Here is a 23,500-nt window from a genome sequence, read left to right as displayed (position 1 = left end):
TGTATTACTTTAAAAGAGAAAGATGAAGGATTCTTCCCAAGATGCAATGTAATCACAAAACTCCCCAAAGCTCAGTGAGTTGGTGGCTCAGCAGCAGGTCCCTGCAGTTTGTGTTCACCTGCCACCTGGACAGGTAGAATATGAAGTAGAGGGGGAGGTGGGAGCTGGTGGGGGTCGGGGGGGATGGGCTCAACTTAGATGCTCCTATGCTCAACTTGCCCAATCCTCCTCTGCATGGTGAATGTGTATATTAAATGGTTCATGTAGCCTACATAAAACCCTGAAAAGATGAGAAGTGTTGGTAGAAGCCCTTGTAATATCTGCACACTAGTAAACAGTATTCCACTAAAAACAACAGAAACAACAACCACCACAAGGACAACTTACTTTGGTAATCCTTTGCCCCACAATCTTGGAATAAGGGAAGCTCTACAGGTTTATGTGGACGTCACAGTCTGGAAATGAGTGAAAGTTTGTAAGTTTAGCATAAAAGCACAAAAAGCTAAATTACTGAAATGACTAAAACACTTGTTTTGATAGAGACATCCATGAATGACATGAATACATATATTAATGCTTAGAAAAGACTTATACTAATAATTTTTGAGCAATTCTTAATGTTAGTGATGCTATCTACATAATGGATGTGTGTGAATGCATATACACCTGCCTGCCTGTACATGTGCATCCCTGTATACAAGATCTTGACCCTTGATCAACACTGATTTTCATTCAAGTGTAGTACAGTTGTTAACAGATAAAGTACTAAATAACTTGGAGAGAAGAGTATAGTGTCAGTCAGCTGAAAGTGCTGAAACAGTTACAGTTACCTCTCACTTGATGCCATATGCCTTGGCATAAAGCACAGACAACAAGGACGTCATGGTGGTCAGGTGGCTGTATTCAGGGCAGGCTTCACTTATGTAGGACCAGTACTTGCCAACTACGTCCATACAGAAGACTGGAGGACTTGAGAACATGGGATATGCGAAGATCTCTCCCCTGTAGGATTGCATACAGCATTAATAGCAGTTCTTGTTGTACTGATGGTGAAAATATTAACAGTCACACAAAAAAGATAAAGTAAAATTGCAGTTAAACTCTTATTGTCTTCATTCAAAAAACAAACAAACAAAACAAAACCAAAAGCCCAATAGAAATAATCATTCAACTGCAGGGTTTTTGTTAGTCTGTGAAAGTAAGTTAGTGAAACCTTGATCAATTACACTAATTTTCATTCAAGTGTAGTACAGTTGTGAATAGATGAAGTGCAAAATGACTTGTAGAGAAGAGTGTAGTGTGTCAGTTGAAACAGTGAAACATGTTGGTTGCATAGATTTAGGAGAATATAGTTGAGAACTATATCAACAAGAATAAGAATGTTATAATACTTGCCTGTACATATTTAGAGCATAAAGAATAATGCCATGATGGCATAGCTAACTGATACATACCTGCTCATCAAGGCTGGAGCTACTCCCCTAGTTGTCCTCGCCTTTGCTGCATTCAGCTGAGACTGACCACAAATGCCTTTTCCTGGTGCCTACAAAGACAAAAAGCTTCTAATGTTATTTTAATAATAAACTTTCAAGCAGAAGAAGTTCAATGAGAATCTATGTGGAAAATACACAAAAATACTTACTGTACATGCTTGGCCCTCATTTGGAAGTCATCATCATTGCAGAGAAGCACCCGTCAAAGTAGCCCCCTTCCTCAGAGCTGGAGAAAATACATGACAATATGAAGTGTAAAAATGAATAACTACAATGTGATCTGATGTAACAAACAAGAACTGGCGGTTGAAATATAAACTGACTGTCCTTGAAAGAGCTTATCACCCACTCCATAAAACTCTAGTAAAAATGTGTCCAAACACACTTTAGCCAGTCTGTTGACAGAATAATTTAAATTATACTTATATGTAGAATTGAAAGGTGGTAATTGTAAATGTTGTATACTGTAAGCTAGCCCACACTGGCATTCTCTGTTGTCTGCCAGCATTCATATGGACCTTAGGCGAGAGTTCTCATGTGTTGCATGTGTTGGAGTATGATTGGTGAATGACAGCACCGGTGTGATGCTGCACTGAGCTGTGGCTTAAATCAGGCCCTGTAAAAATCACATTCTAAATGAAGTATCATGGTGATGTTGAGGTGTGCAGGCCTATGACTGGTATACTACAGACTTAAGAAAGCTTCTTGGATTGGTACATCCACATAGAAATGCTAACATGATGTTTTTCTACCAAAATAAGAACAATGATGTACAACGGTCTCCTCAGGGACACAGAGATGAACTGATCTGGCCCATGCGGCTGAAAAGACAAAATTCAGAGTGCCAAGTATCAGAATGGCGTGAATGAAATGAACGTTTAAAATGTGAATGAGTTCACTGCTGCTAGATTGTTGCCCTGCTGTGAACAGTACTTTTTCCACAAAGCCTTGCTAATCATTCACAAATTTAAATCCATTCACATCTGCAAAGATTTAGTACACTATTTAAAGTTGAATTTTTAACTAACCACATTGAGTTTGATGACTGGTAGCCTACCTGATGATTTGGGCCCTAATATGTCTTGCCATCTTCATCACATTTTCTCCATCGTGGCAGGTCTGATGCCTTTGATTGTCTTCTTTTTTGACCTAAAAAGCACAATATAATAAATGCAGTTAACCACACAAACTTCCTGCACAAATCATTTCTTTATGTTGTTATGCATCATAATATCTGATGCCCAGGCATGGAATAAGATATTAAAATTAGCCTACCTTTGTGTCAGGCTCTTCATTTTACTGAGCATCTCGTCGAACTCAGCTTCAGCTAAAGCCATTGTATTATCTGTTATCTGTAAAACAGTGATAAAACTACAGTGAGAGCTGGCCAGGTTTAGCATAAATGTTAGCCTAGCCTAGCTATGCTAACCTAATCATCATCATCAATCATCTAAATGTCAAACAGTAAGTGCAGCTATAGTAAAGTCAGCCACTTTGGAAACTTTGATCAACCACACCTCTTAAGCTTAGTTTGTGGTTGACGACACTGGCTGGTTTGGAGGCAAAATAGCTTGAAGTATTTCTTATTAAATCCCAATTTTGCATGTTGTTTACGTTACCTGAACGAAGCTGCCGGTGAGGCGATGACGTCATTGCCGGAAGCTACGTCGGTCACAGAGAAACAGCTGAGCGTAACCATAGTAACGATGGAAATCTGAGCAATCTTCGTAATATCATACATATTAATTGAAGAAATACAACGGTAAAGATTAAAAAATGAACCAAACGCTACCACAATAATGAAAAAAAAAGTGCGTTCCTAAAATAGCTTTTAAAACAACCAGGACAGAAGCAACAACATAAAAACAAAAAAAAACGTTGAATACTTACAATTATTACAGGAGCTGAAAAAATCGTTGTCAAAACGAAAAAAGTAGACATCATATACATTCACTGACAGGAGATTATGAAAATAAGATGCATATTTCTCGCTAGAAATGTCATCAAAATGACATTTTATGCAGAAACTATGTTAAAATATTGCATTTTATACCGAAATTCAAAGGGATGGCAGCCATTTTCTTTTTCTTCCACAGCCGAAAACCTGAAAGTCACGTGACGTCCTATTAAAATGCATGGGCCTCGATTACGTTTACATTTCACATTTTAAGAGGCCAAAATGTAAAATTGCTACGTTTCTTAGTGTGGACCAACGTAGTCATGACACGTTTTGCTGTGAGACTGGGTTGATGCTAAACAAGAATGACTGTCACAACTGCCATGAGGAAAGAGCAAAAGCATTGTACAGGTTTTTTTTGTTGTTGTTGTAGGCCTACAGGATAAGGCACACCCAGCCAACATCACACTTGTTGCGTCAGGGTCAGACAGGGACCGTCTGCAAATTGCAAGAAAGACGCTGCAAACAAAAAATCCACTGTTACACGTTTTTGTAGGTTCTTATGGCTCGTAGTCTAGGCTAGTCTACACTATTACGACGGGGCAGAGGGATCATTTGTGTCTGAACGTTTCGCCTCAGACTTACTGAAGTTCGAATCTGTGAATATCTTTCCAACTTTACCGAAGTGTGTGACTTTCTCTATCTTCCCTATGTTGAAATCTAAAGTGGATTAAAGGACCGCCGCAGAGCATTTATGGGCTGTGGTTTTTTAAAGAGAAGATGGAGATGTTTGTGATGCTGCTGTACGGTGAGTAAAACTTCATCATAGCCTACTCCGGGCTTGGACAGCGCGGTGTGCCGCTCTCTCTCCCGTTAACAATCTAGCTCACCCAGCGGACCTCTCTCTCTCTCTCTAGATGCTTCTGCGTCGTCGTTGAGCATTCCAAGTTCTGCGTCGAGGGAACGCGTTGCGTCTGGTTATAGTAAACAATGCGCTTCAACATTTGCAATAAAAGCGTTTGTTTTTCAAAATGAGTGACTCATTTTGCTGGATCAGGTCAAAGGGGATCCCTGCTCTATCCCTCCCTGGCCTGAAAAACGATGAAGACCCCTGACTTAAAGGTGTACAGAAATGGCCGTTTGTCCTGTTTGTCGCGCCGAGTTGTCACGAGCTGCAACACGAGTTTACCCGAGTAAGGAAAACGAATTTGATTGGTCGTTATGGAGCGGGCGGGATATTCAAAGCTTGGGGCGAGACCGAGCTCCGTGTGTGTGTGCGTGTCTCAGACGTTTGAATGACGGATTACGGATCCAATATCAGTGGCTGGTGAATCGTGTACAGACTGACGCATAATCTGTGCGCCTGCGTTATCCAATGCGAAAAAAAAAATACACACTTTCATCCCGGATTTACTCAAAAATAGAATTTTGCACAAAGTTTGGCCTACATCGTCTGAAAGATGAGTTATCACATTAATTTTATGATCCAGAGTGGGCTCAAATTCAGTTTTCTTTTCTGTACACCTTTAAATAATAGGCTACGGTAAAATATTGTAGCTACATTTGACTTTTTTCCTGTGATTTTAACACACCTAGCCTACACAAATATGCTTTGAATTTGCTCCATAACAAACAAAGAAAACAAAGACCATCCTCATTTTATCTTTTATTACACAACAACAATTAAAAATTGCAACCTGATACCGTTTACAGTCGCTTCTCAATACTTTAAACAGTTTTTCAAAACTGCTAATGCTCATCACACCTAAAACACATTATTCCCAAATCATTTGTCCTTGCTTAAACTAAATTAAACACAGAGACACATTTTCAAAATACAACAACACAGTTCACCAATAGCCTACGCTAACATGTTATCTTCCAACAGAAACATTAATTCATTATTTTTTTAAAATCTATTGACAGCCCTAATTTCCCCCCAAAACTTTATTATTTTCAGGATTGTGTGTCCCTGTTTACATAACATCAAGCGTAGCGTTAGTTCTGGCAGGCCATGACTTCAAGCTCTAAATCAGCACAGCGTAGCTGTCATCAAAGACGGTTTATTGAATATCCCAGCTGGCATTTCAACGTTGAATCACCGTTGAAACCACGTCAGGTGCCAACGTTGGATCAACATTGGATTTTGATTTGATTTTGCAAACTTAATCAACGTTGAAATAGCAACGTCATTTCAACGTCACATTTCTCAACATAGGTGAATCTGCCAACGTTGGATCAACGTTGGATTTTGATTTGATTTTGCAAACTTAATCAACGTTGAAATAGCAACGTCATTTCAACGTCACATTTCTCAACATAGGTGAATTTGCCAAGGTTGAAATTTCAACATCACTGTAAAATCCTGCTTTTACACATATGTGACAAATAGAATAATAAATAATTTTTGTTGTGATGTGTGATGTGTTCAATGCAGAAATCAAATCTCACAATGAGTGAATAGCTCTCTAGAGATCTTCTGTGTGATTATTAAAATCTTAATCTCTAAATGGAAAGCATTCACAAAATGGACAGTCAGCGAAGGCAACTGTAGGATATTTTTTTCTACTTTTAACATAAGACAGATTATTTTTACCAAAGCCTCCCCTCAAACAAAGGAGGACATCATGGACCCTAAAGTGGGCAATAAGAACCACACAGTGATAAAAAAGCATACAATACAATAATACAATACAATAAAACTTTATTGTCAAGGGCTCCAAGGCCACTGCGAGGTCTACAACATATAAATTAGACACCGATCCTCTCAGGCGCATACTTCAGGTACTTCGCCGTGTACTCGTCCACTTTTGATGTGGTTGTGTTGAACGAACTGAGGACAGCGTCTGAAGAGGGGAAAAGACAAACAGCATAAAGTATTACAATATACATATACAGTGATCAACCGCTTATATGAATCAAAAAGGATTGGGACAGAATCACCCCCCCCCCCCATTTCAATCGCTGGTGCAAGGAAAAAGACAACTTGTGCGCAACAACATATCCGGCTGCTTTTAAGCCTCTTGACATGAACACAGACAGGGCCAGAAACAGCACCAAAGCAACTGGCATCTTGTCTAAATTTACTATGTAAACCAACATTGATTTCTTGTTGTTGTTTTTTTTATATCCATGAGTTTCAAATGTAGTCCTACAACCTGCCATGTTGAGGACCCACAGGTGTTTCAAACTAATTAATTGGTCCTACTCCAATCAGAAACACAACTCAAATTGAAACACCTGTGTTGGTCCTCAACATGGCAGGTCTAGGACTACATTTGAAACTCATGAATAGTTTTTAGTTGTCAAGTGCAAGTTTTTTTCCTCCAGAATTAATAAATGGCCTGCCAACACTACTAATGCACTTGCTTTATATTCTATTTTTTTCTACTTTTATAACACAAGACAGATTTTAGTTTTACATTCAATTAGTGTCTGTTTTACAGAAAACCGTACCGTACCAAACCGTGACTTGTGCGTACCGTAACCCCTAATTATTATATAAGCGCCCCTTACCGGCCAGCCTCCCCTCTTGAGCTCCAGTGACACACAAAACACACTTTGCTGAGCACCAGCACCGGTACCAGCAACGATGATGGCATTAACTCGGGACCAACGTGATCACTATAAGCGATTTACACTGTATACAGTATTTATATATTCAGTTACACATGGTCACAACTACTATGTTTAAGCAAACTCACCACAGATTGTGTTGTAGAGTTTGGTCCCCCCGAATGACGTCTTCCCATTCCTTCCTCTCAGGCTGATCTTTGCCATTCTTTTATTTGTCATTGTCCTGCCATGGTAAAACAGATTTATATAAGAGTATTATATAGTGTAATCAAGTTGCAATTCCCCAAAACTGATTTAATGCCACACAAAACTGCCTTGCTCATGCACACAGAAATACTTCTTCAGTCATTTCAGATGTGTCTAAACATTTGTCTAAAAAACATGATATACTGTATATAGCTAAATTACATGTTGCTTTTCTACCTGGAAATAGTTGTAAACAACAAGGTGATTTGTTCCATTTCCATGACTTTTCTCCAACTTATCCAAACTACTGGATTGTGTAGTTTGTGTTGTTCAGATTACCTGGACCACTATAATTCAATGCAAAAAACAAACTTACGCAGCCATTGACCTCTTCACAAAGTCAGCAGCGTCAACGCCCCCCAACCTCCTCAGATGTTTACTCTGAAAAGGAGCAACAAGAAACAGAAAAACTTAAGAGTCCAGACTTCCACAAAGCTGAGATATGACATTTGTCTTTTGTAGGGGGGGGGGGATTCTAGAAATTCTTGAAAAAAAAAAGTTGGGGACTCCCTTGAACCCTCTCAAGGACCCCACTTTGAGAACCATTGATCTAAAGACTCTGATGAAGGAGCGACGCTCACCTGGAGGAGTGACGTTTGAAGCAGGAGCTGATTGAGGCTGTCAAAGGAGGTAATGAGGCGCAGCAGGAGGAAGGAGGAGGCTGAGGGGGAGACAGAATCTCGGTCAATAAATCAAACAATTAATCAATCAATCAATCAATCAATAGGACTGTGGTTGATGGGAAGTACCTGGATGGTCAAAGAGATGGTCAAAGAGATGGTCTGCGCTGCAAGAGGGCAGGGGGGACCTGCCAAGGCCCCGGGAACGAAGAAGGAGAGGCCAGATGCTCCACAGACAGGACGGTGGTGATCTCTGGTCGCACAGTCAGCCTGGTTTAAAAGTTCCTTCAAAATAAAGGTGGATGTGGATGTTTAGAAATCAAGCCAATACAGTATGTACATGGAATAACTGTACACAGGGATTTCTGACTGAACAGAATTAACTAAGCCTGGCTGTTAGCCTGGTCTGGAACAGGCTAGCTTCAGAGAATAAATCAAACATTATAGTAACTTGACCAGGATATATTTAGCCTGCTTTTTAACAACCAACTTGAGGCTAAATTCAGCCAGGATAACCAATATCCCGGATTAATCCCTTATCTAGATTTTGTGAGAGCGAGGCTTGAATTTACACCTCTGACATAATCAGAATTGTGTAGTTGTTTTGATCACGTGACACAAGTCATGCAGGCAGCTCGCAGCCTCGCATTGGACGGAGGAGGAGGACGGGGGTGATTGACAACTCGGACCGCCAATCGCCAGTCATAGACAAGACATTACTTTACGACCACCGGCCTTTCACAATAATGATAACCAGCTTCGTAGTACCGTGTTAACCCGGGCCGGGACTTGAGGTTTTGTTGAGCCGGAAGGTGAACACAAAGCCTGGCCGTCTCTGTGAAAATAAAAGTTTGAGCGTTAGCACCGCAAGTCCGCGACAAAAACGCACTAATCTCTTGTTTATGACAAATAAAACAACACAAATACAGTTACAAATAATAAAAACGTTGGGCTAACGTTAGTTAGCACTGCTAGGAAGCGTATACCCAGGGGGCAAAATCCCAGTTTTTTGAAAAACGGACACGGAGCGTTGTAAAAGGTTTGACACCAGAAATGATATCTACGAACTTGAAGGATTAAAACCTGGGTGGACAACCCGGTCAACTAGCTGCTGGAAAGCTACAGGGGGCTAAAACCCCTTTCTGGGGTCATTTTGCTGGTGAAATGATGTAAATGCAAATATTTAGGTACTACAATGGCATAAATAGTCATACAACTATAAAATTTGGCAGAGAGTATCTTGACACATAGGGGGAGGCAGGAAAAAAAGATTCTGGGGTTTGCTGCAACTCAATTTTAAGATATCTCCCTCAACATCTCAAAAAAGACCAAAAAAAGTACTGTTCGCCTGACAAATTCTCATGAAAATTATTATTTTTCAGCACTTTATGGAGAATATCTATGCTTAACATGTATATAGAAAATTTCCTTAATTCATGAGCTTCCATTTGAGTCCAAGATAGCCTTTCTACTAGCTACTGGAAAGCTACAGGCTGTCTCCAAACAATGCAACACCTATTGTGAAATGAAATGTTAACTGGCATGATCAGAAACCATTCTATTTCTGGTCTCCCCAAAGTGAACAGATAGATAGAGAAGACCGTTGTCCACAGCAAGTGGAGCTTTTGAGATAGAAAGGCTATCTGGGACTCAAATGGAAGCTTATGAATTAAGGAAATTTTCTATATACATGTTAAGCATAGATATTCTCCATAAGGTGTTGAAAAATAATAATTTTCATGAGAATTTGTCAGACGAACAGTACTTTTTTTTGTCTTTTTTGGGATGTTGAGGGAGATATCTTAAAATTGAGTTGCAGCAAACCCCAGAATCTTTTTTTCATGCCTCCCCCTATGTGTCAAGATACTCTCTGCCAAATTTTATAGTTGTATGACTATTTATGCCATTGTAGTACCTAAATATTTGCATTTACATCATTTCACCAGCAAAATGACCCCAGAAAGGGGTTTTAGCCCCCTGTAGCTTTCCAGCAGCTAGTTGACCGGGTTGTCCACCCAGGTTTTAATCCTTCAAGTTCCTAGAGATAATTTCTGGTGTCAAACCTTTTACAACGCTCCGTGTCCGTTTTTTTGCTTTGCCCCCTGGGTAAAATGGCTTATTTAAAAAAGTAAGACTGTTGGCGAATGCTGCTGTTGGCCCAATAGTAACGGTTAACGTTAGCTTAAACAAACCTTACACAACCGTTAAGCATACTTTAACGTTAAACAGCAAACTGTACACAACCGTTAACCAAACTATAACGTTACACAACCAGCAAACTGTACACAACCATAAACCATACACAGCGTTGACCAAACCGTACACAAAACATCACAGGTTTATAATAAAATATGACTTTACAACTTTGCTTACCGCTTTGGACTTGTTCGTGGCAGCCTGCCGTCAGTTCCTGCGGCCGTTAAAGTGACCTCCGCTCCGGTCAGAACCGGCTGCTGGCAAACTGATGATGACGACGTCACAGACCCACTTTGCGCATGCACAAGCATGAGTATGGGCTTTAGCTCTCGAGCGAATGCATCAGTCGATCCTGAAAGGGGAACTAAACCATAGATATATAACGAGCTACTCTAACAGCACTAGTAGCGTGGACACTACTAGGAGAGGACGCCAGAGCCGTGACACAGCATCTACAGCTGATCCGCCGGCTCGTTAACTCGTTAACGGCTCGTTAGCGCCGGCCGCATTAACGATTCCCATTCAGGCAGCTGTTAGCAGCCGTTAGCCGCAGCAGAGCAGCTAGAGTGCCTAGCAACCGTTAGCCGCAGGCAGCAGCCGGTGCTGATTGGTCGGGGAGCTGGTGGGCCGGTGACGAAAGCTGCCTCCAAAACGTCATCTGCCTCCATCTCAGCCAATAGAAAAATTCGATTGTAATAGCCGTGTTTCAACCCATAGAGGGCAGTCACTCTACATTTTTACTACAAAATACACCAAATTGAAATATTTTGACTAAAATGTCAAAAGTTGGACCAGAATCAACTGACAACACTACCTTATACCCAAATGCATTTGTTTTCAGCAGAAAAAAGTGGTTTAGGGGTTTAGTTCCTCTTGAACATTTTTACACTACAATTGCAATAAGACGGACACATAAAGAGAAAATTTTGTTAAGATCGGTACCAGCTCGAGATTTGGCACAGATCTCCTAGGCAACGTCAAGCTAACATTCACGAGCGCCCTACGCCCCAACAACAGTTGATTGATCAACGTTGTTTGGAAGTTGAAACAACGTCGTTTTTCAACTGATATAATTTCAAGTGTTGAATCCATAGTGAATTGACAACACCATTTCAACAGTTTGGTGTTCAACGTTGGTTTGATGTTGAATCAACGTTTTTTCATCAACTGACGTTATTTCAACCAAATTTCAACGTTTAATGTCGGTCGAATGCCAGCTGGGATCTTTGCTGTCATCACCGGTGCAGATCAGCTGATGGCTCAGCTGACTCCCCGTGGCTGCTTCCTATTGGGGAATTGCATTCAGAGTGCGTTATTTAAACTGCTCTAGCCCGACGTCACCTCCCTTGCTGCTGCTGCTTCCTCTGCTGGCTTTTTTGCAAGACGGGCTCCCGCATGAAGAAGGGATCGCTGAACGATTTGCTTTATTCTTATTTGCGCTGGGTTTCAACCTCCATAGCGATAATACAGAATCATATTTGGCATTGAATTATTCACCGACGCAGCTCCTTTCGTGGGTTTGGGGGGTTCTTTGTCTTTTATTTTAATGAGCTACATGTATTTCCAATTTAGATAGCCTCCTGACATCTCTTGTGCAGAGGGTCAGGGATTTGCCGGTGTGGTCGTTTTGGGGGTTTTCTTTGCTGCTGCGCTCCCTGCTTATGCCGATGATGGCTCATGAAGGGCAGGGAGGACCAAGGTACGTTTTATCAGTCTGTTTTCTGGGAATAATTGACATAAGGAGAAACCAGAAACAAGCCGTTTTTTCGTTTTTTCGTTTTGGAAAAAAAAACGGAAATCAAAATTTCAGTTTGTTTTCTCGTTTTTGGTTCTTATTTAACTCATTGAGTGCCGCGCTCCTTTCCAAAGTTTTAGTCAAGTGTACCGGCAATTTAGACCATTTTTGACTTTTTATTTTAGAGCCATAGTGTATTCTATATTATTGCCACCAACACATACTGTAGCTCAATTGAAAGGTTTAACTTTATGCTTCAAGTGACCACAAACCGTTTGTTTCTACGTGCCTCCGTTCCTGAGAAAAGTCAAGCTAAACATGGCTGGGTTTCACCAAAATCCCTCCTTTTTTTCTAGAAAAGGAGATAGAGCGTCTTTTATGAAAGCTGCGCTGTTTCTGTCTGTCGCTCTTCTCACACTCGCATTTCTGGATCAAAGGGCTCGTATAAGATAAATATATACAACAATTGTTGTTCTATTCACAAAACCACCATCGGGGGCGGGGGGGGCGCCACTAAACAACAATAACACAGACGCACCGTGCCGTGTCACAGCCTCTCGCCGCGGGCGGACTGTGGGCTGAGAGCTTCCTGTTTCTGCTCTGAGCTGCTGGAGCAGCTGGAGCAGGAGCGCAGGTGAGGGCGGAGCAGCAGCGGCGCAGCTGCGCTGCATCTGCATGCAGAACTCCGTTTGCAGAAGCTGAGTTATGATAAAAACTTCCAGATCATGAGCTGTCATGTGACTTTGATCGTCATCTATTTCAGTTCTCCTCGTCGTAGAGTCCCCAAATTTACATATAATGTGTATTAAAGTGTCTATTTTCATAATTTAAAAAAAAAGCAAAAAACGAAAAATTCCGTTTTTGGCACTCAACGCATGGGAACGAAAAACGAGAAATTACGTGGTTGGCACTCAATGAGTTAACAAAACGAATTTACCACTCAATATTTTGTTTCCGTGGGTGGGCGGGTCCTAGTGTGCTTCCTTGCCCTGTGCCCTTCAAAATAAAAGTTCCTCAATTTGATAATGTCGACAAAAATATTACTGTAGGCTAGTAGGCTACAGACACTAGCAGACATAGAGGACCCCATCACCCACAGTCAAGACTGACACGGCTTCAAATAACAATAATAGTAGGCTATTCATAATGAAAATGAGAACTTATGAAGTTATGATGACTTCAGTGTAGATGTTTAGCCACAAGGTGGCGCAGTTATTACACGAAGAGTAGATCTGAGGGCTTTACTACGACGGAGGCTCACAACATATCGTGTGTATTATTGAAAGCGAGGGGTGTGCCTATAGGCTAGTGAGTAGGCTACAGAGTGTCTACTCTGTACAGTAACTTCGTTCAATATAGATACTACTTCAAAGTGGCCATTTCACTCGTGGGGAGCGAGATTCACGCAACGCGTGAAATGTGAGTGACAGTGATCACAAACGAGAGCATTATGACTGATAGCTCCCCTGGTAGAACAGCTCACTCATTAAGCTGAATCATCCACTAGTGTGGGTTCGAGTCCCAGTTTAGGTTGTAACATTAATTAATGTGTTTTCTTTTCTCATCATCATTATGATCACATAAGGCTTAAGTTTGAGCAAATAAATGAGCAAATGAGCATTAATTCTCCGCCGGGCCGAGGCACCAACTTCCCTGCTTGTGTACATGTTTATAGGGATGTGAACGTGTACTTAAATATGTACACGTGTACACTGTGCATTTTCCTGGCCAGCACAGGTACCAGGAGACCAAGACCCCCTGTCATGTCGGTCCTCCACCCTTCCTGATCCGCTGCAAGTTGCAAGAGCCCCGCGGAGCCCAGTCTCTCCCTCCTCTCCCACACTTCAGCACCTGTCCTGGGCTGTCAGTCTGCAGGGAAGGCGCGTGTCATAAGCCGTTGCAGACAAATACGTACACAAGCAGGGAAGTTGGTGCCTCGGCCCGGCGGAGAATTAATGCTCATTTGCTCATTTATTTGCTCAAACTTAAGCCTTATGTGATCATAATGATGAAAAGAAAACACATTAATTAATGGTACAACCTAAACTGAGACTCGAACCCACACTAACGGATGAATCAGCTTACTGAGGGAGCTGTTCTACCAGGGGAGCTATCAGTCATAATGCTCCTGTTTGTGATCACTGTCACTCACATTTCACGCGTTGCGTGAATCTCGCTACAGTACAGTATACTGTACAGTCTTTGTCACTGTACAGAGTAGACACTCTGTAGCCTACTCACTAGCCTATAGGCACACCCCTCGCTTTCAATAATACACACGATATGTTGTGAGCCTCCGTCGTAGTAAAGCCCTCAGATCTTCGTGTAATAACTGCGCCACCTTGTGGCTAAACATCTACACTGAAGTCATCATAACTTCATAAGTTCTCATTTTCATTATGAATAGCCTACTATTATTGTTATTTGAAGCCGTGTCAGTCTTGACTGTGGGTGATGGGGTCCTCTATGTCTGCTAGTGTCTGTAGCCTACTAGCCTACAGTAATATTTTTGTCGACATTATCAAATTGAGGAACTTTTATTTTGAAGGGCACAGGGCAAGGAAGCACACTAGCCAATCAGAGGACCCGCCCACCCATGGAAACAAAATATTGAGTGGTAAATTCGTTTTGTTAAATAAGAACCAAAAACGAGAAAACAAACTGAAATTTTGATTTCCGTTTTTTTTTCCAAAACGAAATAACGAAAAAACAGCTTGTTTCTGGTTTCTCCTTATGTCAATTATTCCCAGAAAACAGACTGATAAAACGTACCTTGGTCAGGGAGGTGCAAGCGCGTGGAAGAGCAGGGGGTCCCAGAACAGTACCATACCGCCAAATAAAACTTGAGCAAGTAATTCAATATTATTTTGGCATACTTAGTCCTGACAGAATTATATTTATTCAAAATAATAACTTTTTTTTGTTGTTAAAATGTTATGATTTGTGTGTGTCCCTCAGTTTGACCCCGTCACACTAACTTGTTTTGTACCTTACCATACTGTACTCTTGTTTTAAATTACATCACAAAAAGGAAGTGGCATCATTTGGGTCTTTGGAGCAGCCAGGACTAAAAACCACCCTGTCACCCTGTGTTTACCTGTCACGCAAATTAGATAGGGAAAACCATTTTTTTATTCAGTTTTTTTCAATATTAATAGAAAGAAAATTATATTTCAAATTGAATGCATGTATTCTAGTTCGAACTTGACCATATGGATAACTGCAGTCATTTTGGTATGAAATTTACCACACCGTCACATACCACCCCTTCACGTTTTAGTGTGAATGGGGTGGTAAGTGGTGGTAGGCGGCATAGTACTGTAGCATATAGGCAATTAATGAATATGCAAGTATCCAGATTTTCAACTCATTGAAGCAAGGTGCCGTTTTCAATGTGTTTAAGTATTTTAAGTGTTTAAAAGTGTTTCCAAGTGATATCTAGAATCAACAAATTTACATGAAGGCTAAAATACTAACACATCATATAGGTTTGTACCACCCCGTCACATCACTTACCACCCCGTCACAGAGTCATTTTGTCAAAAAAATGATGGGAAGGGAGTGCAATTCTCCATAAATTAATGTTTAATAATGTTCTTATTTTGTGGAATTAATGTAACTTTTTTTTTAAATTACTGTAAGTGAATTAGTACTTTTTGTACAAACAATGTGATTTATGACATGTTAAATTCAGAATTCAATATCAAGAATCTGAAAATGAAAAAATCTGATTAAATAACATACTTTACATAGATGGCTTCTTGATTAAGGACATTTAACTGTTTGGAAAACATTTCTTTTATAATTTATTTCTTGTATTTCTACTGGTGTACAAATTGTCCATGACGGGGTGGTACATGAATATCTCCCACGTCTTGAAAAAAGTGATAATATTAATAAGGATGTCATGCCTGAGGTGGGAAAATATGTTTTTTGGGAGGATTAACATATATTTAAAAAAACAAACAAAAAATCTCTCTGAAATTTTTGAAAATTTGAAGGTGGAAATGGCACCTGTTTCGTAGAATGAGCCTTCTTCAATCATTTCAGATTTGTCTAAACGGTGATGATATTTATAGCTAAACTCTTGTTCGTTACTACTGTTCTCATTCAAATTACGTGCTGGTTTTCTACCCGGAAGTAGTTGTAAACAACAAGGCGATTCGTTCTATAGTTCGTGCCTTTAGAATAGTGTATGTAGCTCCGCCTCCGTCCCCACAGGTGAACAGGATTGGCTCCTCAGGTCTGTGGTGTGTGAGTCTGTGTTGATGAGACTGCAGCTCCAGGTCAAACACTGGATCTTCATCAGAGTCTGATTATCTTCTGGTTTCTGGCTCACCTCTGTCTGTGTCCTCAGTTTACCAGCATGCATCAGCTGTGAAGATATATGAGGGGGAGGAGTCTGTTCTGCTGCCATGTTACTTTCCTACGTTTGACCTGGACCAGCCTTCAGTGGTGTGGAGCCGCTCCGACCTCCGTCCTTCAACCGTCCACCAGCGGCAGCCGGACGGAGACCAACTCAAAGACCAGGACCAGGACTACAGAGGACGGACGTCCATGAGGACTGATGCTCTGAGGACCGGAGACCTCAGTCTCACTCTGAGGAGACCCACCACCAGAGACAGTGGCAGCTACACCTGCATCCTCAGTGGGGGGGGGCAAAAGGAGAGGAAAAGTCACGTTACACTGCAGGTCAAAGGTCAGAGGACATGGACTCACCAGAAATGTGTTTTAATGTTTCACATTATTGTTTATAGTGATATTTTAATCTCATGCTGTTGTTTGTGTCGACTACAGGACGTCCTGTGGACTGGGAATTTGTTTTCTTAGGTGTCTGTTTTCTCCTGTTCACACTGACTGGTGCTGTTCTGCTGATTTATAACGTGTATAAATGGAAGAGGGGCAAAGGAGGTAGGTGTGTGTGTGTGTGTGTGCGCATGCGCGCGCGCATGTGTGCAGTGTGTGTGGGTAACTCATGTTGGGACTGTGAATTGTCAAGAAAATGAATGTCAGTCAATGTGATGTCAGAGCTGTAGACTGAGGTCAGAGGTCAAAGGAGAGTTGAGATCTGTTTCATTGTTTATTAATATTTGAATGTTGTTGTTGTTGTTGTTGTTGTTGTTGACTGTCTCAAATACAGGACAACCTCCAGTTTGGGAGCTGGTTCTCCTGGTTTTCCTGGTTCTCCTTGGTGCTGTTGTTGGCGGTGTCTTTCTTCATAACGGGACTGTGGACTCATTGGGTATGTTGTGTGTGTGCGTGTGTGTGTGTTTGTGTGTGTGAAGTGTTGTGGTGGAGACACTTCACCTGAAGACTCCAGGGTTGGAGGAGACTTTAAAGAGCTGAGATGTGATGTAGATGCGACAGAGGAGCAGAGCCTCACAGTTCTGTAGACGACCACTCATCAGAACCAACATCAGGTCTCTGTATGGTTACTATGACGACAGAGCAGGAAGCTGAGGACGACTTGAGTCCAGTCAGTCCAGAGGAACTGTCAGAGTGGTTCACGATTGGTTCATGTACTGCTACTGTAGCTGCTCTCCAACTGTCACTGTGTGATGAGCCTCAACCTCTGACACATGACCAAGGCTTTTTTGGTTTGGTCTGGATCATTCATGATGATGGATGAACTCACTTCACTGTCGACTGACAACACTAACATCTAATCTCATGTTGTTTGTGTCAATAACAGAACTTCATCCAGACTGGATCATTGGTCTACTGAGTCTACTGGGTCTACTGATTCCCCTGTGTTATGGTGTTATTCTTGGTCTCAGAATATATAAAGACATGAAGAACATGGGGGGTTTGTATATATATGTGTGTCTGTGTGTGTGTGTTACAGATCAGAAAAGAATTGAACTTTGTAGAAAATTTATCAGAGATCTTGTTTTATTTATTAAAGGGATAGTTCAACATTTTGGCAAATTGGCCCATTGCCATAATCGCTATAGTCATAGCAGTAGGTTCATTACCTTTAATTGTAGGTGTAAGCTATTTTCAGTACGGCGGAGCGCAGCAGCTGGCTGCTCAGAGCTATGCTATGGAGGCTAAGGGAATTTCTTGGTTTCCCTCATTAAACTCATCAAATTCAACATCCCAAAACTCCACAGCGCTTTTGTAGACAAGTTGTGACCTGCACAACCACCACGCTATGAGATAATGACGGAACGATACGAAACGGAGCCGTTTTCGAGGTAAATACAGGGTAAATACGGAGACTGCTTGCTGAAAAACTGTCCCTGAACGCAACGCGCATCAGCGGTTTTGTATGAATTTACCTCGAAAACGGCTCCGTTTCGTATCGTTCCGTCATTATCTCATAGCGTGGTGGTTGTGCAGCTCACAACTTGTCTACAAAAGCGCTGTGGAGTTTTGGGATTTTGTATTTGATGAGTTTAATGAGGGAAACCAAGAAATTCCCTTAACCTCCATAGCGTAGCTCTGAGCAGCCTGCTGCTGCGCTCCGCTGTACTAAAAATAGCTTACACCTACAATTAAAGGTAACGAACCTACTGCTATGACTATAGCAATTATGGCAATGGGCCAATTTGCCAAAATGTTGAACTATCCTTTTAATGTTTTAATCTCATGTTGTTGATTGTGTCGACTACAGGACGTCTTCCAGTCCAGATCAAGGTTCTGCTGGTTCTCCTGGTTCTCCTGTTTGCTGCTGCTGTTGTTCTTTGCAGTGTCATTCTTCACAAAGGGATTAAGAACACAGAGGGTATGTAGTGTGTGTGTGTGTGTGTGTGTCGTTCTCTCCCCCACACAAGTCCAGTCTTTTAAGCCATTAGCCATCTGCTGACAGTGAGTCACTGCGATGTGGACGTGATGTGGAGGCGACTTCAGTTCTGTGCAGGAACGTTGTTCTGCTTCTTCAGTGTTTGGTCTGGCTCTTGTGGTGGAGACCACAGTGATGGAGCAGTAGTAAAGCTGCAGGTGGAGGACCAGACTCCTTTGTGAACCTCTGGTTTCTACCTCCAGCTGCTCTTTCACTCTGATTGGCTGCAGCTCGTCACTTCCTCCTCCTGCTCAGTGGCTCCGTCCTAGACTGAAGGTCCAGGACGTCTTGTGCACTCAACATTGGAGGTGGACCAACAGTGGATTTATAATGGTTGATGTAGTAACGATATAGGAAAAAGCAGACAGCTGATTAATCAGCCAATATAAAAGAAGGTCATAATGACTCAATGGTCGAGACAGTTCAGTCAAAGTCAATTTTAAATGGAAGCAAAATTTGAAAAGTGGACAGTATGTTCTATTGAGGAAAACTAAGACCATGAACTGACTAGGAAAACATTTGGTAGAGTGATTTTCTAATAGACTTATATACAAACGGACTTCTTCATGTTACTGAAGGAGTCACCCCTAATGGTAATTTAAGAGAAAATGGGTTTAAGGCACTTCTGTGTTGACATCATCTTTGAAAAACTGTCTGTGGTCACGTTAGTGATGCAACTATTATCCTCCTGACCTAGGGGTGCCAGGGAGGGTCGTGATTACCTCTGCTGCTGCAGTCTGAATGTTTAAACAAAGAGGCAGAAAACTTTAGTGTCCAGTGACTTCAACTGCATGATTTATTCTCAACAGCAAGCAGAGAAATCGTAGTGTCAGTTCAACCAAAACAAATCAATCAGTCCAATATTACCTTGACAACAACAACAAAGGAGAAACTGTATAACTGCAGTGGCTCTTTAGCAGACAGGAAACATCATATAAATCATCATCATATAAAATGACATGTAAGCGTCACACTTTACATTTCCCAGATTGGTTAACATAACAAACATCCCCCATTATGTGTCTTAAGAATGTTTATGTTGCAGACTTCCAGTTCCGGCGGGCATAGAGTAAACAGGTTTTCGAAGAGCTCCACTCAACCCCAAGAAATTTTATCAATAATTATTAGTCCCATATATTTGCGTTTGAGGCACACAAAGCTTTATACCGGAAAGCCAACTCGACAAAAATGCCAAATAAAATAAAATAATGAGAAATTGGAAACGGAGGGTGCTGAACAACTCAGAGCAGGCCACAATGCTAACGAAGGAGGCGGCGAAGCTAGCACCAGTTCACCTAGCATTCAAGACGTCATGGATGCCATAACTAGCCTGAATACGACATTTGGCCGGAAGTTTGATGCTATTGCGCAGACCTTACAGGGGTAGACAATAAGGGAAATTTGCCACTGGCCCTCCTTTTGAAGATCACTGGCCCCGCCATTCTAACCACTGGCCCAGGACAATGTCAGGTATCGATCCCCATAATAACGAAAAAGAACATATCGCCGTCGAGGCTGGAACTTATATACTGATACCAATGCTAGTAAATTTCCACTTATTCGATAACACAATTTAAGAAGAAAAAAAAAACATGTGCTTCTAAATGCATTCTGACTACTTTATTTAATAAATAAATACTGTTTCACATCAAACTTTTATTTAAGCTCCACTGTGGTTTAACAATGAAGTATATGCCTCAACACAAACGGAAAGTCATGTAGTCATTACTTTTATCCTCCAGTAGTTCAATGATAGAACTACTGTTCTCATTCATTCAGCCTGGCGTTCACAAAACGGACTGCAAGCTCGACTGCAGCTGCACCGAGACCCAGCGCGTGCTCTGGCCTGCGTGTAACGGCCAGCTGTATGCATGTTTACCCTGTTATAAAAATGTTTGTTCACCCTTTTGTGAAAAAACGATAAACACATGTTTGAAAAAAAAGGAATGGTTATGTTGTACCACACATGCTAGTTTGCAAGTTAGCAATTATAAACCAAGTTAATATCATCGTCATCAACCATCTTCAATTTTTAGACATACACAAAAACACAGCTCTAACTCTCACAAACAAAAACTTCCTGTCTCTGTCCTCAGTGTCCTGGCATGGAGACACTGTGGAGGTCTACAGTGAGTGGTATGCCCTCCTCCCCTGTGCGCACTCTCCTTTACCCAGAAACCCCATAGTGACGTGGAGCCGCCACGACCTCCGTCCTTCAACCATCCACCAGAGACACCAGCTGGGTGATGTCCTCAAAGACCAGAACCAGGTTTACAGCAACAGAACATCCATGAAGACTGACGCTCTTACCACTGGAGACCTCAGTCTCACTCTGAGGAACCTCCATCTCTCTGACAGCGGAAACTACACCTGCATCATCTCAGCGTTTGGAAATGAACGAACACTGAGAAACATACAGCTGAAGGTCAAAGGTCAGCAACACACACCAACACCTACAGTACAAGATACAGAGTGTCAAAGGCCAAAGTTTAAACGTCCTGCTTTGCTTGAGTGCAGATGCTTCACTCTTTTGCTCTCCGCTTTACTCTTTTTTCCATTGCAATCTTTTCTTTTTGAAAAAAAAGTGTGGAAAGCGGGTCCTGGATCACTGGGAGCTTTTTTTAATGATAGTTACTGAAGGCTACCACTATTATTTGAAACTGTTTTACTTTGAGAGTGTGGCTTATCAGCAGCACAACCCTGCACTGTTGGACTGAGGAGCTGAGCTAACAGAAGCTAATTAGCAGCAAGATGCCTCCCTTTTCCACGGATGATTACCACAAACTGCTCCAGAAGGGAGCAGTACTGGAAACAAAAATTCATCGCCTCATGAATGTGGAGATAAATGGAAAATATGGGAATGAAACTACCCTGCCAATATCCTAAAACACTTAAAGGGAGCAGGCTAACAGAAAGCTAACTAGCGACACCAAGACGCGGCAGGAGCCAGGTGTAAACAGCAGTAAATCAAACAGTCCTCCCTGGAACTCTCTTGGTGCAAAGCCAAAGCACTACAAATTGCCCCCCTCAAACTTGGGAAGACGGTTATCAGGCAGAACCCAGCACCCGGAGACTCATCATGACACCGAGTGGCCTGCACTGCCATCACACAGGAGTGTCTCTTCTTACCAATGGAGAAAGCAACCATGGACCGAGGCTACTACAAAACCCTAGAGAACAGATTTGCTCCACTTTCACAAGACCCTGACTCCCCCAAAGAAGGCTCATCTCCTAGTACCAGAGAAAGGTATGAGGCTAAATCATATGCTAAAGAGCTACAGAAAGAACTAACCACTGGGCCTCAACCTCTGATAGTGGGTGACGGAGCTGTGAATGAGATAAAATGCTTTTGCAACAAGAAAAACACCAAAGTACTCTGTTTTCCCAATGACATTGTGTCTATTGTCTCAAAGAAGATCCTGAAGATTGCTGCTGAGCATCCGACACTGAAATCTCTCATCATAAACACAGGAGCCCTTGATGTTGTGAAGCAACAATCGGAGGTATTAAAACAAGACTTTATTGATCTGATAAACAAAGTTCAGTGCTTAAATACTTTGGTGTTTTTCAGTGGACCTCTACCAACAGTTCGGCGAGGAGATGAGAGATTCAGCAGACTGATGATGCTAAGCTGATGGCTCAAAGACATGTGTACTGCTCAATCAATGAACTTTATGGACAACTTCAACATCTTTTGGGAACGCAGACACCTTTTTAAGGCAGATGGATTTTGCCTTAACAAGTCAGGAGTAGAGTTGCTAAGCTCCAACATGTTTTATTTTTTGCGTCAGGCACCAGCAGTACTTGTCAAAGACAAGAGACAAGAGAACCCAGAACAACAGATAAGACGGCGCTCTGGTGAGGGCGCTGAGATAAGGATGGACAGCGGACTGCAGAACCTGCAACGTCATCATCCTCACCCCAACACAAGGAGCCTCCCTTAGCCCCAACAGGAGACTCCCAACCTGCACAGCCTGGTGTTTGAGTTTAACTAGGACAAGAAGATCTAACCGCCATCTAACCACTGGTCAGCGGAGCCAGAGCTCAGTGGACGTGGCTGGTGTGTCGCCTCGCTATGCGCTTTATAACGGCAAGAAAAACAAATCGTCCTCTCAATCGCTGTCTGTGTATGTTTGTCTGTCTGATCTTCCATCACGGACTGCGCTGCAGCTACAGCTGTGGGTCCGACTGCTCATCACTTCCCTGTCCCTCCTCTCTCTCTCTCTCCCTTCTCCCCTAACTCCATCTGACTAAGTTCAGCATCTGTAATCAGCCTTAATGTCAGTAAATTCTAGTAAAAATACAGACTTCACTTATCCCGTGTGAATGCACCACAAGAAACACAGACGTGGGGGGGTAATTTACAAATCACCAGACGTCCCCAGGTAATACTAATCCCGTGCGAATAGGGCTTTAGACTTATATTAACACAAACATTCCGCTTACTTCTGCTTTAAAGAGTTTCACCGCATTTTATTAGCTTAGTGCTTTTATTTTGACGGAAAGGCCTGTCTCTCTCGCCCTTGATCCGTTTCCTTACCAAAACAGCGAGTCAACGGCCCCAGACTATAGTGCTGATAGACTCAGATCTGACCTTCAACAGTCATATCAAAACAGTCACCAAATCAGCCTTTTATCAACTTAACAACATATCCAGAATTAAGGGGTTATGTCCCAAACAGATCAGGAGAAGCTGATTCATGCTTTTATCTCCAGTAGACTAGACTACTGTAACGGTCTTCTGACTGGACTCCACCAAAAAAGCATCAAACAGCTGCAGCTCATTCAGAACGCTGCAGCTCCAGTTTTAACCAGAACAAAGAGATCAGATCACATCACCCCGGTTCTTAAGACCTTACACTGGCTCCCAGTCAGCTACAGAATAGATTTTAAAGTACTGCTACAAATCACTGAATGGTTTAGGTCCAGAATACATGAATGACATGTTAGTAG

At 41.9% G+C, this 23,500-nt stretch overlaps 3 long non-coding RNA genes and 1 pseudogene across 3 annotated transcripts; 1 reads left to right on the top strand and 3 right to left on the bottom strand.

The window, feature by feature from the left end:
- Positions 1–241: 241 nt before the first annotated feature.
- On the bottom strand, positions 242–1,512 carry LOC146966899 (uncharacterized). The gene is made up of 3 exons (XR_015034502.1): positions 1,455–1,512; positions 831–1,002; positions 242–455 (listed from the first exon to the last, which is right to left on the bottom strand). It is a non-coding gene; the product is annotated as an uncharacterized LOC146966899 (long non-coding RNA).
- A 4,590-nt stretch (positions 1,513–6,102) lies between these two features.
- LOC146966898 (uncharacterized) lies at positions 6,103–7,876 on the bottom strand. Its single transcript, XR_015034477.1, has 4 exons — positions 7,794–7,876; positions 7,529–7,593; positions 7,095–7,189; positions 6,103–6,236 (listed from the first exon to the last, which is right to left on the bottom strand). It is a non-coding gene; the product is annotated as an uncharacterized LOC146966898 (long non-coding RNA).
- Positions 7,877–8,044: 168 nt separating this feature from the next.
- Positions 8,045–10,543, bottom strand: LOC146966897 (uncharacterized). The gene is made up of 3 exons (XR_015034472.1): positions 10,206–10,543; positions 8,601–8,667; positions 8,045–8,117 (listed from the first exon to the last, which is right to left on the bottom strand). It is a non-coding gene; the product is annotated as an uncharacterized LOC146966897 (long non-coding RNA).
- Positions 10,544–21,693: 11,150 nt separating this feature from the next.
- LOC146966896 (uncharacterized) lies at positions 21,694–22,491 on the top strand (annotated as a pseudogene).
- Positions 22,492–23,500: the final 1,009 nt, after the last annotated feature.

The sequence above is a fragment of the Trachurus japonicus genome, chromosome 20 (genome assembly GCF_045865225.1).
Source record: "Trachurus japonicus isolate A0001 chromosome 20, Traja_1.0".
Lineage (NCBI taxonomy): Eukaryota > Metazoa > Chordata > Actinopteri > Carangiformes > Carangidae > Trachurus > Trachurus japonicus.
The sequence above is the reverse complement of the archived record's forward strand: the minus strand, read 5'-3'. Positions and strand labels throughout refer to the sequence as shown.